The 14,544-nt window shown below is 51.2% G+C and overlaps 1 protein-coding gene across 1 annotated transcript in view; it reads right to left on the reverse strand.

Annotated features, from left to right (window-relative positions):
* The window catches only part of DCHS1 (dachsous cadherin-related 1), a 35,236-nt gene extending 21,093 nt beyond the window's left edge, over nucleotides 1-14,143 (reverse strand). The window contains exon 1 of the mRNA XM_058545846.1: nucleotides 13,973-14,143. The gene's annotated coding sequence lies outside the window, so the exon portion shown is untranslated. The remainder of the gene's footprint in view (nucleotides 1-13,972) is intronic.
* Nucleotides 14,144-14,544: the final 401 nt, after the last annotated feature.

Below are 14,544 nucleotides of genomic sequence, written 5' to 3' on the forward strand. Positions count from 1 at the left end.
GGAAGATGACAGTCATATTCACTGGGGACACCGCAGTGAATAAAGGAAACAGTCCCTGGCTCCACAGTCCAGAACTTGGACAAATAATTCCAAGTGTGACAAGGGCTGTGAGGAGTACACGGAGCTGTGAGAGCACAGAAGAGGGCTGACCACAGGACATCAGGGAGAGCCTATCTGAGGAAGTGACATTCAGATAAGGATCTACTTAATGAGTAGGTGTTAGCTGGGCAGTGGGGTGCAGACACGGGTACAGAAAGGAGAGAAGAGCCTTTGAAGAGGGAACAGAAAGTGGGAAGGTTTAGACTTTAGAGTCAAGAAAGGGCTGAGAGTGTTTGGGGGGTAGGGGACAATGTGTGTGAGGTGTAGAGTGCTGGGGGCAGGGGGCATGAAATGGGGCAGGGACTCATAAGCCATGAGTGATGAATTGGTGATGAACTGACTATACCCTAAGGGCAAATGGAAGCCACAAAAGCATTGTAAGGGATGCCATGATATGACTTACATTTTGTGAAGATCGTTATCGCTGCCCTTTGGTATGCACATGGGCCATTTATCTCAGGACAGCCCTTATAACACACTTGTGGGAGTCCAGGTGGTGGCACTGCTTTGATGGTGACTTGGATGAGTGTTAGCAATGAATGTGGAGAGACATGGATAGGTCTGTGGGAGGTTTAGGAGGTAGAATAGGCCAGGCTTGATGACTGCTTGAAAGCAGAGGATGAGGGAGTGGGGGAAGTCAAGGATGATGGGCCAATTTCTGCCCTGAACTATCAGCTGGACAAAGGTGTTCTTAACGGGCCAGAGAGAGAGAGAGAGAAAGAAAACCAGAGAGGGAGGTGCTTCTGAGTCTAAGGGGAGCCAGGATTTAAAATGCTGCTGAAGTTAAAGGAGGAGGAGGCCTAAAGCCCCATGAAGGCCTTTAGTGACTAAGTGAGAGCAAAGTCAGGGAAGGGGTTGCCCTCTCTGAAAAGTTGGTTCACTTTCCCCAATTCCTTACTTCTCACACCGTCCTCCCTCTGTGCAGTGAGGCTTCCCCTCCTCTGACATTGCTCTTACTAAGCTTCCTATCATCTCTGTGCTCTACATCCAATGGACACTTTTTTATCCTCCTTTTACTGGATCATTCTGGAACACTGGATCATTGGCTTCTTGAAGGCTATTCCTCTTGGCTTCACATGGTGACACCCCACCTCTTGCTTCCATTGTACTTCTCTGTCTACTCCTCAAACTCTTTCACAAGTTCTTCTTCCTCTGCCTGTCCTTTAAAAATCAGTGCTCTTCAGGACTCAATCCTTGGCCCCATCTTTTCCCACTCCCCACACTCTGCCTAGGTGAGCTTATCCATTCCTATGCCTTCAATTCAAATGTATCCATCATTTTTTATGTACCATCTATTTGCTTATGACTTTCCAACCTCCAGCTCCAGCTCTGGAGAGCTTAGGAGATACATGCCCAGCCTCCAGTAGGATTTCCTTCACAATGCATCCCCAACCTTCAACGCAAGCTGATTTCCTTCCTCCATTCCCTTTCCTGTGAACAGCACCACCACTCATCAAATGTCCAAGCCAGAAATCCAGAAGCTCTCCTTGCTTCGATCTGATTTCCAATTAGTCATAAAAACCTGACCATCTCAACTAGACTTGTCTCAAGTCTGCCCTTTCCTTTCTTTTCGCACTGCTGCTGTCCCAGTACAAGCATTGTCATCTCTCCTTTCGATTCCTGTGACAGCTCCTCACTGGTCCCCTTGCCTCCTGGCTTGGACCCCCTGATCCATCTCTACCTGACCAGAGCTATCCAAACAGCTCTCACCAAACTTCTCCTGATGAATGGCTTCCACTGGTTCCCCATTACCTACGGCAGAAAACTGCTGCCCCTCTATGGAAAACAAATGCAGATACACACACACACTAACTTGTGTCTTCAGTTTCAAGGGGTTCATGGACACTAGATATAAAACTTCTGGCCCACAAGATAAAGTCCAACCTCCTTAATATATCTTCCTGATCTGAGCCCTGCCAGCCTCTCTGGTGTGCCCGCCTTTACCTGCCTACCCCCCCACATTCCAACACTAGACCCACTACCATGCTCCTCTCCAACTCCTTGCCTTGTAGCCACTATTCTCTCGTCCTGAGATATCCTCTAAAAATCCTCTCCAACTGGCCATCTCCTACTCTAACTTCAAGATCCAGTTCAAATGTCCTGTGTTCTGTGGAATCTTCTATGACATCTCTCTCACTCCTCTGCAAAGACTACTTTACCCTGCTTTTGGTACATGCTGACAATAAATTGCACAGTAGAGTTGATTTGCTCATGTGTCCACCCCCTACACTGAATTGGAGGCTCCTGGAGGGCAGCAACTTGAGGGTCTTAATCTCTGATTCTCCAGCATTTAGTAGAAGTATGGCGTGAACAGGCAATCAGTGCTGAATGAATGGTCAGAGCCTCATAATTCCACACCACCACACTCACATACTGACACAGAGAGAAACGTCCACAGACATGCCAACTCAGATGACATAGACAAACACATGTGAGCCCATGCCCAGGTACCATGGTCAGAAGTGTGGCTAGAGAAGTGGTTATAGAAGTGTGTCCTCAGGTCTTTATATATTTGCTCTGCTGTAGGACTTCCTGTTCTCCTAAGGGAGGAGAGTGTCTGACTCCCCTCTTACGCTTCCAACCCCCATCTGTCCCATCTGTGTGAGGCAATAAAAGGAGCAGGGACTCTGGAGTTTGAGTTGCGTTTGAGTCCCAGTCTTAGTATTATTTTCCTAATCTATATAATGGCTACGGTAATATCTACTGTATGGGGGTTTGTGAGAATTAGAGACTATGGAAGCAAGAAGCTCAGAGCTGGGCATTTGGTGGATGCTTTCTCATCAGTTCCCAACACTATCCCTGATGGGTCCCCTCATTTTGGCTTTAGAGTTCTGAGGTTCTATGTGTGCACTAAACCTCTCTCCCTGGGGCTCAAGTCTGAGGAGCCTGTGGAGCTGCCACATGGTGCCACGTGGAGTAACAGGTCAGAGGAATTTAGAACAAGGAGGTCAGAGTGAACACAGGCCTGACTCAAAGAGTAGGGGGAGAGGCTGAGTGTACAAGATGGCCCAGCAGCCCCAGTCAGGGATCTAGGCCTAGAGACTGGGTTAGGGGTCAAGGGTTAAGAGTTGGTCCTATTCATTTAAGCAGTCAGTGGACAGAAAGCAGTTATGGTTGTCAGGAAGAGAAGATAATGGACAGTGAGGTCAGTGTACTTATTATACTCTGTATTATAATTCTGTGTCCACCCAGAGACAGAATGTCAGCTGTTTGAGGGCCAGGACTGTATCTTATTCACCTTGGTGTGTAACACGGAGGATGGCAATAAATTTTCTGAATGAAAGGAGATATGAACGGCATGAGATAAAAGCTCAGGTGATCGATTAGCCTTGAAGAGGAGGCATTCAGGCCCAGGCAGATGCCCCTTCTCCTAACCTGTGTAGACCCCAGTGCCCTCCTCATCACCCAACCTGGGTCCCTGTCTAATGCAAACTCCCCCAATACTCTCTCAGTGGACACGCAAAGGTGCATACTAACGAAGATACAGACCACATACAGCCAGGCACACAGATGCCTAGACTCACATGCAGACAGCCATACTCAACACACACTCATACACACATGCAGAGGCGACTTTAACATATCCACAGCCAACACACAAACACAGGTACCCCTCCTCATGGATACAGAGGAGCATGTTTTCACACACACAGATGGGCATATTCATTCACATGGAACCTCCCCCCGAGACACATGCAGGTATGCATACAGACACACAGATACACACAGAAAGACACTTTCTCACGGGCTTCCCATGGACAGGCACGTTCATACCCACAGACACTCTCCCCCCGCGACACACACACCCTTCCAAACACACGGACAGACCCACTTTCACGTATGCACAGACTCACACAGGCAGGCACGTGCGCACACACTTGCAGACCCACCCACACACAGGCGTGCTCTCACACATGCTGCCGGGGCACTCGTGGTCAGCTCTGCGGCTGCAGCTGTGACCTCGGAGGTCCCTGGGGCCTCTGTCTGGACTGCGCCTCATCACTTCCTGCTCCAGGGCTTCCAGTTCCAAACTCGAACTCCAGACTCTCTCTCGAGACCGTCTCATCCTCTCTCCAACTCTCTTCTCAGCACCATCTCCCCACATCTGTCCGGTGTTTCTCATTGCCTCTTCCCCAAGTCTTGCTCCTCCTCTCTGTTCCTGTTTCTTTCCTTCTCTAGGTCTGTCCCATCCCTTCCCCCAGATCTGGCCTAAACCACCTATCTGTCTCTTTCCCTAATCTGTCCTGCCTCCTGCTCAGATGTTTCTTCTTTCTTCCCTGGACTGTCACATCTCTTCTCCCAGCCACTCTGCCTTGCTACATGCCCTCACTCTGTCCTGGTCCTGTTACTCTGTTCTCCGGCTCCATCCTGCTCTCCCCCTCTAGCCCCACATCTGGGCCTCTGGAACCACAGCTGGTTCTCATTAGCAGGGGGAGGGGCGAGACTGTTCATTGGGGCTTGAAATGTGATGTCAATCCTCCCCCCTACCCGCAGCCTGTGTGTCTATATGATCTGGGAGCAGGCGGAACCTGGGAGAGGAAAGAGAGGTGGGCTGGGGGTGGGCAGGGGGACCACAATGGAAGGGGGTTCTCCAGGAGGAAGTAGAGGAATGGCCTGAGGTACAGAAGGGGAAGCAGGCTGGGGGAGCTGGGACCGCCCAGGCCTCCTCCCTCAACTTCCTATCCCAGGGCCAAGGAGGGGCAGGGATCAGAAAGACAACAGGGTGAGGAGGGGGCTATGAAAGGCAGATTGGAGCAGAAGTGCAGGAAGAAGTCGGTAGCCTCAGTGAGCAATGGGAGGTGCAGACACAGGATTAGGCATAAAGGAAAGAGGAAGAGAGGTGAGAGTTCTGGGTGGGGGATGACAGGGAGCAAGACTGAGGGAAAGTGAACATGAACATGTCCAGCAAAGGAAAGAGTGAGTGGAGTTAATGCAGAAAGGGGAGGTAAGTCAGAGACAGAAACAGCTAGCCTGGAGAGGTTGAGGGGAGGTAGACAGAGGTGGGAGCCAGAGCTGGAGGAAGGCAGGGGGAGAGGACAGGAGGTGTCAGGAAGGGAGGAGGGAGGAGAAGGATGACAAACTGGCTTCCCTGCATATCCCTGGGATGACCCTAGGGGACAGCGGCCAGGGCAGTGTCCAGAGCCTGGCTCTGTCCCTCCCAATGACTGGTTCCCAGGAGGCACATCAGGGAAGGCTAGAGACAAATGTGAGGGGAAGAGGCAGAGTGAAAGTCAATTTTCTGAGCTTTTAAGGTATCCTGGGGCCTATGCCAGGAAATTCAGATAGTATCTCATTTAATCATCCTAACGACCCTGTGAAGAAGGTGTCTCACCTCCCATTGAGGAATTTGAGGCTTGAAGGGAAATAACTTTCCTGAGTTAGTACAGCCTCGATTTGAATCCAGGACTATATGCTCCATGTTGCCTGGGAATCCAGGAGAAGGGAGAGAGAGAGAGGAAGAAATTACAGGGGAGCTGAGGGGAAAGAATCCTAGCAAGATGAAGGAGGACTGAAGAAGAGAATCTACATACGGGAGGAGGGAGACCAGGTATGAGGTGTCTGTAATAGCCCAGGTCAGTAGCAGTGGGACCGAGGAGACACAGATAAGAAAGATGTGAGGAGGTGAAGTTGACAGGACTTGGCCACTGCCTCTTTGGGAAGGGTGAGGGAATGGAAGGGCTCTAGACCGACTCCCAGGGTTCTCATCTGGTTATTAAAGTGGTGCCATTAGGTTACCACAGAGGAGAAGCCATTTTTCGGGTGTCTGCTGGGATCCCCACATGGAGATGTCCCAGACACAGTTGGATTTGCAGGTCTGGAGCACAGGAGAGAGGGTTGGAGATACGGATTTGGACAAATTAAGGGGTAACTGAAAGCCATGGGTGTGGAGACCCATCAGACAGGATGTGTAGAGTGAGAAGAGAGTCTAGGACAGAACCCTGAGGAACAGTCCTATTTAAGGGGCAGACTGAGGAGATCTTTATTATTCTTGGAGGAGAAAGAGAAGGAGGCAGTATCACAGAAGTTAAGGGAGAAAACATTTCAACAAGGAGGGAGTGATCGATAGTGTCCAATGCTGCTGAGAGTTCAAGTAAGATGAGGCTGGGGAGTGGGCACTGATTTTAGCGGTAAGGAGTTCACTAGTGATCTTGGGGAGAATAATTTCAGGAGAGTCCTAAGGGTGCAAGCCTGCTACAGCAGGAAATGAGAGAGAACGGACTGACTAACAACTAGCCACAGACCAGACGTCAGCACAGATTCATTCATCAGTGCACACTTACTGCCCTCCTAGAACAGGGAGGCAATATATCATAGTCGGGCAGGACAGGACAATGGTGAAGATGAGAACTCTGGGGCCAAACCAACTGGACTTTTGCCCAGCTTCACACTTACTAGCTGTGTGACTTTGGGCAAGCCACTTAATTTCTCAGTGCTTCCATTTCCTCATTTATAAAATAGGGACAATAATAATACTTCCTACACTGTGTTTGCAGTTAGAAGAGTGTCTGGAGCACAGTAAGTGTTTTATGAGTGTGCAAGCACAAGCTATTATTACAGTGGTTAAGAAGATGGGCTCTGCTGTCAGTCAGACTTGAGTTCAGATCCTGACTCTGCCACTTAGAGTGTAACCCTGGGCAAGGTGTTTAACCTTTCTAAGCTTTAGCTTCCTCTTCCATAATATGGGTATTAAAGTGCCTACTTTATATGGTTGATATGAGAGAGAAATGAAAAAATGCTACAAAAAACTTAGCACAGTGTCTGGCACACAGTGAAGGCTCAGTAAATATCAGCTGCTATTGTTGTGTGCCAGACACACACAATAACCCTGGGATAAGTGTTATTTCACAGATGAGGAAACTGAGGCTCAGTGTGGGTAGCAGAGAGACATCTGGAATGCAACTCTGATGGACCCCAAAGCTAGTGCTTTCTGTTACACCGTATTGCTTCTCTGCTAGAGGGCTTGGAATGCTGATAAAGGGTCATGTAACTGGCAACAGAACAGGGAAGGAGAATGAGCAAACTTCTCTTTTAGGAGAATAACTCTGGCAGTGTGCACAAGGTGGGTTAGCGGAGGAGGTCAGTGATGAGGCAATTGCCAGTCCGGGTAGAGGGTCAGGCTGGGGTCAGGTGGTGAGACAGGGAAAGGGACCAGAGGATGCTTGGAGGTCTCCAGGAGACAAAGAAAAAAATGAGGAGACAAAGAAAAAAATAGGCCTAGGGCACACGTGTGAAATGATTCATTAATAGATTTATTCAACAAATATCTGTTGAAGACCTACCACGTGCCAAACACCATACAAAGCAGTAGAGATACGGCAGTGACCTGGATAGCTTGAGTCCCTGCCTTCGCCGTGTCCACAGGTGCGGAGACCTGGGGAGGGTGAGGGCGCTAAGGGTAGTGGTGATGGGCAGCAAGGGCCTAAGGTCTGACCCTGACCATTGGAGTACAGGCTGCAGAGGAGACCAGTGAGGCTGGATCTAGTTTGGGGAAGTGGGAGATTGAGGGGCAGGAGAGCACAGTAGAGGGACTAAGATGTTAGAAGTAAAATTAACTAAGTTAAGAGTTGAGCACTTAATAGTTTGCTTTTTGAATCCTCAAAACAGCTCTCTTAATGTTACCTCCGTTTTCACCTGAGGAAAGGGATGCTGAGAAGCTAAAGTCACCCAGGTGGCAAATTGTATGGCTGGAGGGTGTGAGGTGTAACCCTCCCTCTCTCCTTTCCTCCTTCCCCTCCTCCAGGATGGGAGGTGTGAACTAGGCTCTGACAGATAACAGCTCCTTCCAGGGAGCAGCTTAGAGAGACAGACATAAACAAGGACATTCCAGTGTGCTAAGAACACAGAGGGACATCCTGACTCAGGCTTGGGGGCTCCAGGTGGACTGAGGGGCAGCGGGGAGGGGGGTGTCTTCTCACCAGGGGACAGAGAAACTGAGAAGCCCCTCCCAAGTGGCAGCGTTGAAAATGCTTGGGAGTCAGAGGGTTACCCAGGAAACATGGACACTGGAGCTAAAGGAAGGAGCAGGCAGTGGGAAGCCAGGACAAAGATAGGATCCAACAGCATAAGACCCTGGGAGGAGCTTTTGCTTGCAGATACCCAGGCATCAGAGAGTCCAGTCTTGCTCCTGTTACTACTGATAGGCAAGAGAGGGAAGAGGAAGAGGGCACAAGTACCAGAGAACCGGATATGGGGAGGAGCAGGGGCCAGGGTGCCAGGAGTTCGAGGGCTCAGAGCAGGTGTATGTGAGGAGGCGTTAGAGGAAGGAGCAGCCTATGGTACCTCTAGGGAAAGGGGCCTGGTGGCATGGAGCAGATGGTAAGGCACTGTAGTGCCTGTGGCCTGATGGCAGGTCACAGCTTCCTCATCTTCCACTCTCCAAGAATCCCAAAAGGAACCTGGCTCAACAGATTTGGATCTGCAAATTTTTGGTGCTCCTTAAATACCTGCTAACTGAATGAAAGAGAAATAAAGTACAGAGAGGGGAGAGGAAGAGGATCCAGGAAAAGAGAAGCCCAGGTGAAAGAGAGGAGAGAGAATAGGGTGAGGAAGGATAAGTCGATAGGAGGAGGGGAGTGGAAATGTCTCCAGTGGGATAAGTCTCGTGTGAAAATGTCTCGATTGTGTGGGGAGTTGAGACCAGATGTCAGTCTCTGAAGAATGAATGAGGATGAGGGATGTGCTGTGAGGTGCCGCATTTATTCATTCATTTGTTCATTGCCAAGCATCTGTAGAGGGGCCCTCGGGACAGGAAGATGAATAATATGCAACCTTGCCATCAAGGAGGTCCCAGCCCTGTTAGAGAGACAGAACAGGGAAGAGGCAATGACAACAGTGAGACAAGAGGATCCCAAGCCTGCCTGGTGGAGTCAGGAAAGGCAGGGTTTGAGACTAGATCTGAGGCTGGGAGGAGGTTAGCTAGAAGAAGAAGGGAGTGAAGGGCTTTTTGGTCAGAGAGCAGTATGTGCAAAGGGCCAGAAACATGGAAGAATGCAGTGTCTTTGGGGAACTACAAGGAATTCAATATGGCTAGAACTCAATGTGAGGGAGGTGGGGAAATGGGACAGGTGATGTGGCTGGGGAGGCTGGGGGTCAGATCAGGAAGGATTGCATAAGCTTCGTTAAAGTAGAGATTTCACCCAAGACAATGTAAAGACACTGAAGAATGCTGAGCAGGGAATGACATGGCTGGATTTGTGTTTTAGGGAGAACCCTCTTGCTGCAATGAAAAGAATGGATTGGAAGAGGGAACAGAAGAAGTCTAGGGAGACAAGTTAAGTGGCTTTTGCAGTAATTTATTTGAAAAGATGGTGAAGTGAGGGCAGTAACTGAGGCCATGGAGAAAATGGGATGGGATATCAGACAGAGCTAGAAAGGAGGTAAAACCAACAGGTTCCAATGACTTTCTGGGTTGTAGGACATGTGTAGATGGGGGTGGCTACAGTTAATTTCTGGGTTTGTAGCTTGGTAACTGAGTGGGGATGGTGGTTTGGGGGAGGAAGGAATGATGAGTTCAGGTTTGAACATGTTAAGGGGCTTGTGAGCTAGACAGTAAAGATCAGGTAGGAAGCAGGCAAGCAGGTCTGGAGGTCAGAAGAGAGGTCTGGAAGAGGTAGATATTTGGGAGTCATCAGCCTATACAGATGATAATTGAAGTGCAGGAAATGAATGAGATGGATCACCCAGGGGGATGTATACAGTCAGACGATAAGAAAGTCCAAGCCAGAACCCCAAGATGAATAATATGCAACCTTGGGACAGTAACAGTAGGGGCCACCGAAAAAAGCCCCCAAAGCAGACTAAGAAGGAACAGCCAGGAGCAGCTCTGGGAGAGAGATGCATGGATCCCACCATATGGTAATCATCTGTTTATTTGCCTGTCTCCCCTACTGAGGTTTAAACTTCTTGAGGGTAGGAATAGTGTCTCCTATCATAGTACTTATTCCCATCACCTAGCAGTGTGGTTGGCACATGAGAGCTCATTAAATGTTGATAGAGTAAAACGGTGGCTCAGAAGCCATAAGACAAGAATGATTCAAAAAGAAAAGAATGGCCAAAAATGTCAGACCCTGCCAAGAGGTCAAGCAGTTGAGGACTTTTTAAAAGAACCCCTAGATTTGGTAGGTGAGAGGTCACTTTCCCTTAGGGAAAGCAGTTACACTGGAGGGACAGGAGTAAATGGGAAGTGAGGAAGTGGGAACGGCTTCATACAGAAGACCCTTTCATAAAATGTGTCAGTGAAGCCAAGTGAGAGAGTCTCTTAGCTAATCGGGTATTACAGGGTTAAGGAAAGTAGGAGAGACTGGAGGCTCTTCATGTGCTCACAGGAGGAATGGGTATAGAGGGAGAACCTGGACACATGGATAGACATGGAATAATTAGTCCAGTGAGGTCCTCTTGGAGGTGGGAGGGGGGCCAGCCCTGTGGCACGAGCGGTTAAGTGCATGTGTTCCAGTTCGGTGGCCCGGGGTTCGTGGGTTTGGCTCCCGGGCGCGCACCGACGCACCGCTTGTCAGGCCATCCTGTGGCGGTGTCCCATGTAAAGTAGAGGAAGATGGGCACGGATGTTAGCTCAGGGCCAATCTTCCTCAGCAAAAAAAGAGGAGGACTGGCATCGGATGTTAGCTCAGGGCTAATCTTCCTCACACACACACACAAAAAGAGGTGAGAGGGGATGGGATCCACAACACAGGTGGTGAGGTGGTCCTACGTAGAAGAGACGCCTGTTCATTATTATAGGACAGAAGGAAAAAAGACTGAGGAGGATGCAGATAAAATTTGAGGGAGGAGGCAGAAAGCTGAGAGAATTCAAACTGGATGGCCTCAATTTTCTAAGAGTGAAGAGACCAAATTGGCTACTCTTACTTCCTCCCTCTCCTTCAACCTCCACATTCATTCTGTCACTGAGCCCTGCTGACTCCACTGCCTAGAGAACTCTTCAAACCATCTACTTCCTCCATTTTTTTTTTTGTGAGGGGGATCAGCCCTGAGCTAACATCTCATGCCAATCCTCCTTTTTTTTTTTCCTGAGGAAGATTGGTCCTGAGCTAACATCTGTGCCCATCTTCCTCTACTTTATATGGGACACTGCCACAGCATGGCTTGACAAGCAGTGCGTCAGTGCGCACTGGGGATCCGAACCCATGAACCTTGGGCCGCCCGAGGCGGAGCACCGGCACTTAACCGCTTGCGCCACTGGGCCAGTCCTACTTCCTCCCTTTCTACTGCCACTACTCCAGTTCAGGCCAGCGTTATCCTCTCCTGGGTTCCTGCAACAGTCAACTATCCTCCTTCTTTTGAGACTCCTCCCTCCAGTCTCTACACTGCTGTCAGGGTGGTATTTCTAAAACAGATCTGATTATATCAGGCCTCAGCTTCAAATGACTTGGTGACTTTCCATTATTCTTGGGTTAAATTTTTTCATATGACCTACCAGAACTACATAATCTAACTAACCCTCTATCTACCTCTCCCAGACTCTCTCACTTTTCCTCACATCATGCTATTAGTGTCAGGCTCAATGGATTGCTTTATCCCTCAAACACACAATACTTTCTTGCATGTGGGCTTTCCCATGCTGCTTCCTTAGCTTGGCATATTCTCCACCCACCCCACCTCACCTCCACCTCTCCTTTGCTTGGTTAACTGCCTATTTATCCATCAAGCTTAAGCTTAAATGTCACTTCCTCCAGAAAACCTCTTCTGACCTCATGCTATGTGCTGCCATGTTACAGCACTCACCCCAGAGCCTGTAAGCTTCCATAAAAGCAAGGACCATGTCCATTTTGTTCACCCTTGTGATGCAAGCACCTAGCACACTGCCTGGCACAGAGCAGGTGCTTAATGTGTGTTTGCTGAATGAATGAACCAGCGGATTGACTAATTAATCTGCTGAAAACAATGGGGTGAGGGATGTGAGGTTAAGGGGTGTGAAGAAAATAGAAAAAATTTCATCTATTTATTTATGGAGGGCCCACTTGAGGGTGGAATTTATAGAAGCATCACTTGGTATGGTTGGGAAATCACTCCAGCAAGGTTGAGACTGCGGGACGGTAGGCTCAAGGACAATGGAACAAAGAGTGGCCAAGGAGTGGTTGAAGGGATGGTCCTGGGTCCCTGGAAGGAGAGCACAAAGCCGGAAGTGGCAGATTAGGAGAAAGCAAAGTGGTCCAGGGCAAGAGGTGATTATGAGGCTGAAGAGTAAGTGTAATGGGAGCCCAGGCACCTGACAACTAGAAGGACATAAAAAGCTGTGGGCAGAGAGTGGAATGCAGGAGTTTAGAAGTTTAGAGATGGACCCGGTCTACAGAGTGGTCCTGGGAGGGGAGATGAAGGTAAAAGGAGCTAAGGAGCTCAAGAAACTATAAGGCTGGGGTGTTGGAGGGACCCTTAGAACCATGGCAGGATATAGGGTGAGAGGAAGACTGATCCAGGTCCCCAAGTTTTCAGGGAACAAGAGGGAAAGCCTGGGAGGTCTGTGGATGAGAAGGAGTAATGGTGTGAGCATAAGTTAATGGGAGTTTACTGAGCAGTTGGGACAGTTCACCCCGTGGTGTGTGCATGTCACCTAAAAGTGTGTTTCCTATAGGTTGTACAAGCGGGTATGTGGTAAGGGCGATTGCAACACAGCCTCCTGTTAGTGTCAGTTCTCTGGGACACCTGCTATGCATGGGCAGCACTGATGAAGTACAACCTAGATGATGTGTTGGCTGTGACATTGTTTCCAGTGGATGTGTAGTGCTGTGACAGTGTCTCTGGAGAGATGCTAGCAGTAACAGTGTCTCCCATGGTATGTGTTGGCCTCGACAGTGATCCTGTAGGAATGTGTTGGCTGCACCATTTCTGCTGTGCGTGCATGTTGTCCTGAGAGCATCTTCTGAAGGTGTGTGTTGGCTCTGACAGTGCTTTCTGGGGGTGTGTCATGGCTGTGAAGGCATCTCTTGTGGATGTGTGTTGCCTGGGACTGTGTCCCCTGTGGGTTAAGTAGGGCTATGACTGTGTCCCTTGTGGGTATTCGAGAAGTTGACATAAGCAACAATATTTTTCTGGCCTATGACCCGATGGCTGCGGGCCCAGCCCACGCCACACTGAGTTCATTGTGCTTCTAGACCTCCTTCTCCCCACCCCCTCCACGTGGGACCAGGCCTGTGATGACCCCTCTCCATCCCCTGCACAGGATTCTGATCTAGGTGTGCTGAACACAAACTCAGAACACCAGTCTAGGTGACCCACCTCCACTTCAGGCTTCCCCTGACTCTCCTCTGCTTCTCTTATTTCTCCCCCCTCAGTTTCTTTGTCTCTGTCTCAGTTTGTCTCTGTCACACACCCATCCTCCACATTCTGACACATGGCTCCCACAGAGGCGGGCAAAACACACACACTCCCTCACACACACACACTCCCTCACAGGGACTTGCTCACCATGACACACACTCATTCTGACCCACACACTGTCGGAGTGACACGCACACACACACATGGCCAGACAGATACACACGGACACACAACCTCCCAGTGACACGCACTGACTCACATTCATCCGATGCAGTCACACTCAGGATAACACACACACACACACACACACACACACACACACACACACGCCCTGCCCGCACCCAGCCCCCCACACCCCGGCACTCTCACGCCGCCACACACCCCGACTCGATGACACACGCACACAAAGACCCTCAGGCCCTGCCCCCACGCTCACGTTCACGCTCGCCCTCGTCCCGCAGGCCCAGGCCCCCCCTCCCCCATTGTCTCCGGCTCAGAACAAAGCCCCCGGCTCCGCCACCGCCGCCGCCGCCGCCGCCCGGGAGAGGCCGGCGAGCCGGGCGGGCGCGGCCGGACGGGCCGGGCGGGCGCGGGCACTGACCTCCGCGCGGCGCGGGCTCCCTCGCCCGGTCCTGGGGCACCGTCCGGCCGCGGTCAGCCCCCCGGGCAGCGCCCGCCCGCGCGGGGCCTGGGGCCGCGCATCGTCCGCCGCCGCTGTCTCCGGGCCCGCGATCAGCTCCGGGCAGTCGGCCGTCGGTCCACGCGCCCCTGGCCGTCGGTCGGTCCGTCCGCCGCCGTCACCGCCGCCTCCACAGCCGCCCCGCGGAGGATGCGAGATTCGCCGCCGCGGCCCCGCGCCCCCTCCCCTCCCCTCCCCTCCCCTCCCCCGCCCTCCGCGCGGTAACCCGAGCCCCCGCCCCTCCGCCCGCGGAGCCCCCGCCCCCGCCCCCACGCGCTCCGCGCCGCGGCCCCCCCACCGCCCGCCCGCCCTCCCTCCGCCCCTCGACTTCCCGGCCCCAGTCCCGGCGCCGGATCCGGCTGCAGCGCCGCGCCGTCCCCCGTTCTCCTCTCTTTTCCCGGTCCCTGCGCCTCGACCCCTCCTCCCGTCCCGTCTCTACATCCTCTCCCTTCGGGCCTTTTCCTTCTGGTCCTCCTCGTCCATCTTCTTTCCCA

This window comes from Diceros bicornis, chromosome 7 (genome assembly GCF_020826845.1).
Source record: "Diceros bicornis minor isolate mBicDic1 chromosome 7, mDicBic1.mat.cur, whole genome shotgun sequence".
NCBI lineage: Eukaryota > Metazoa > Chordata > Mammalia > Perissodactyla > Rhinocerotidae > Diceros > Diceros bicornis.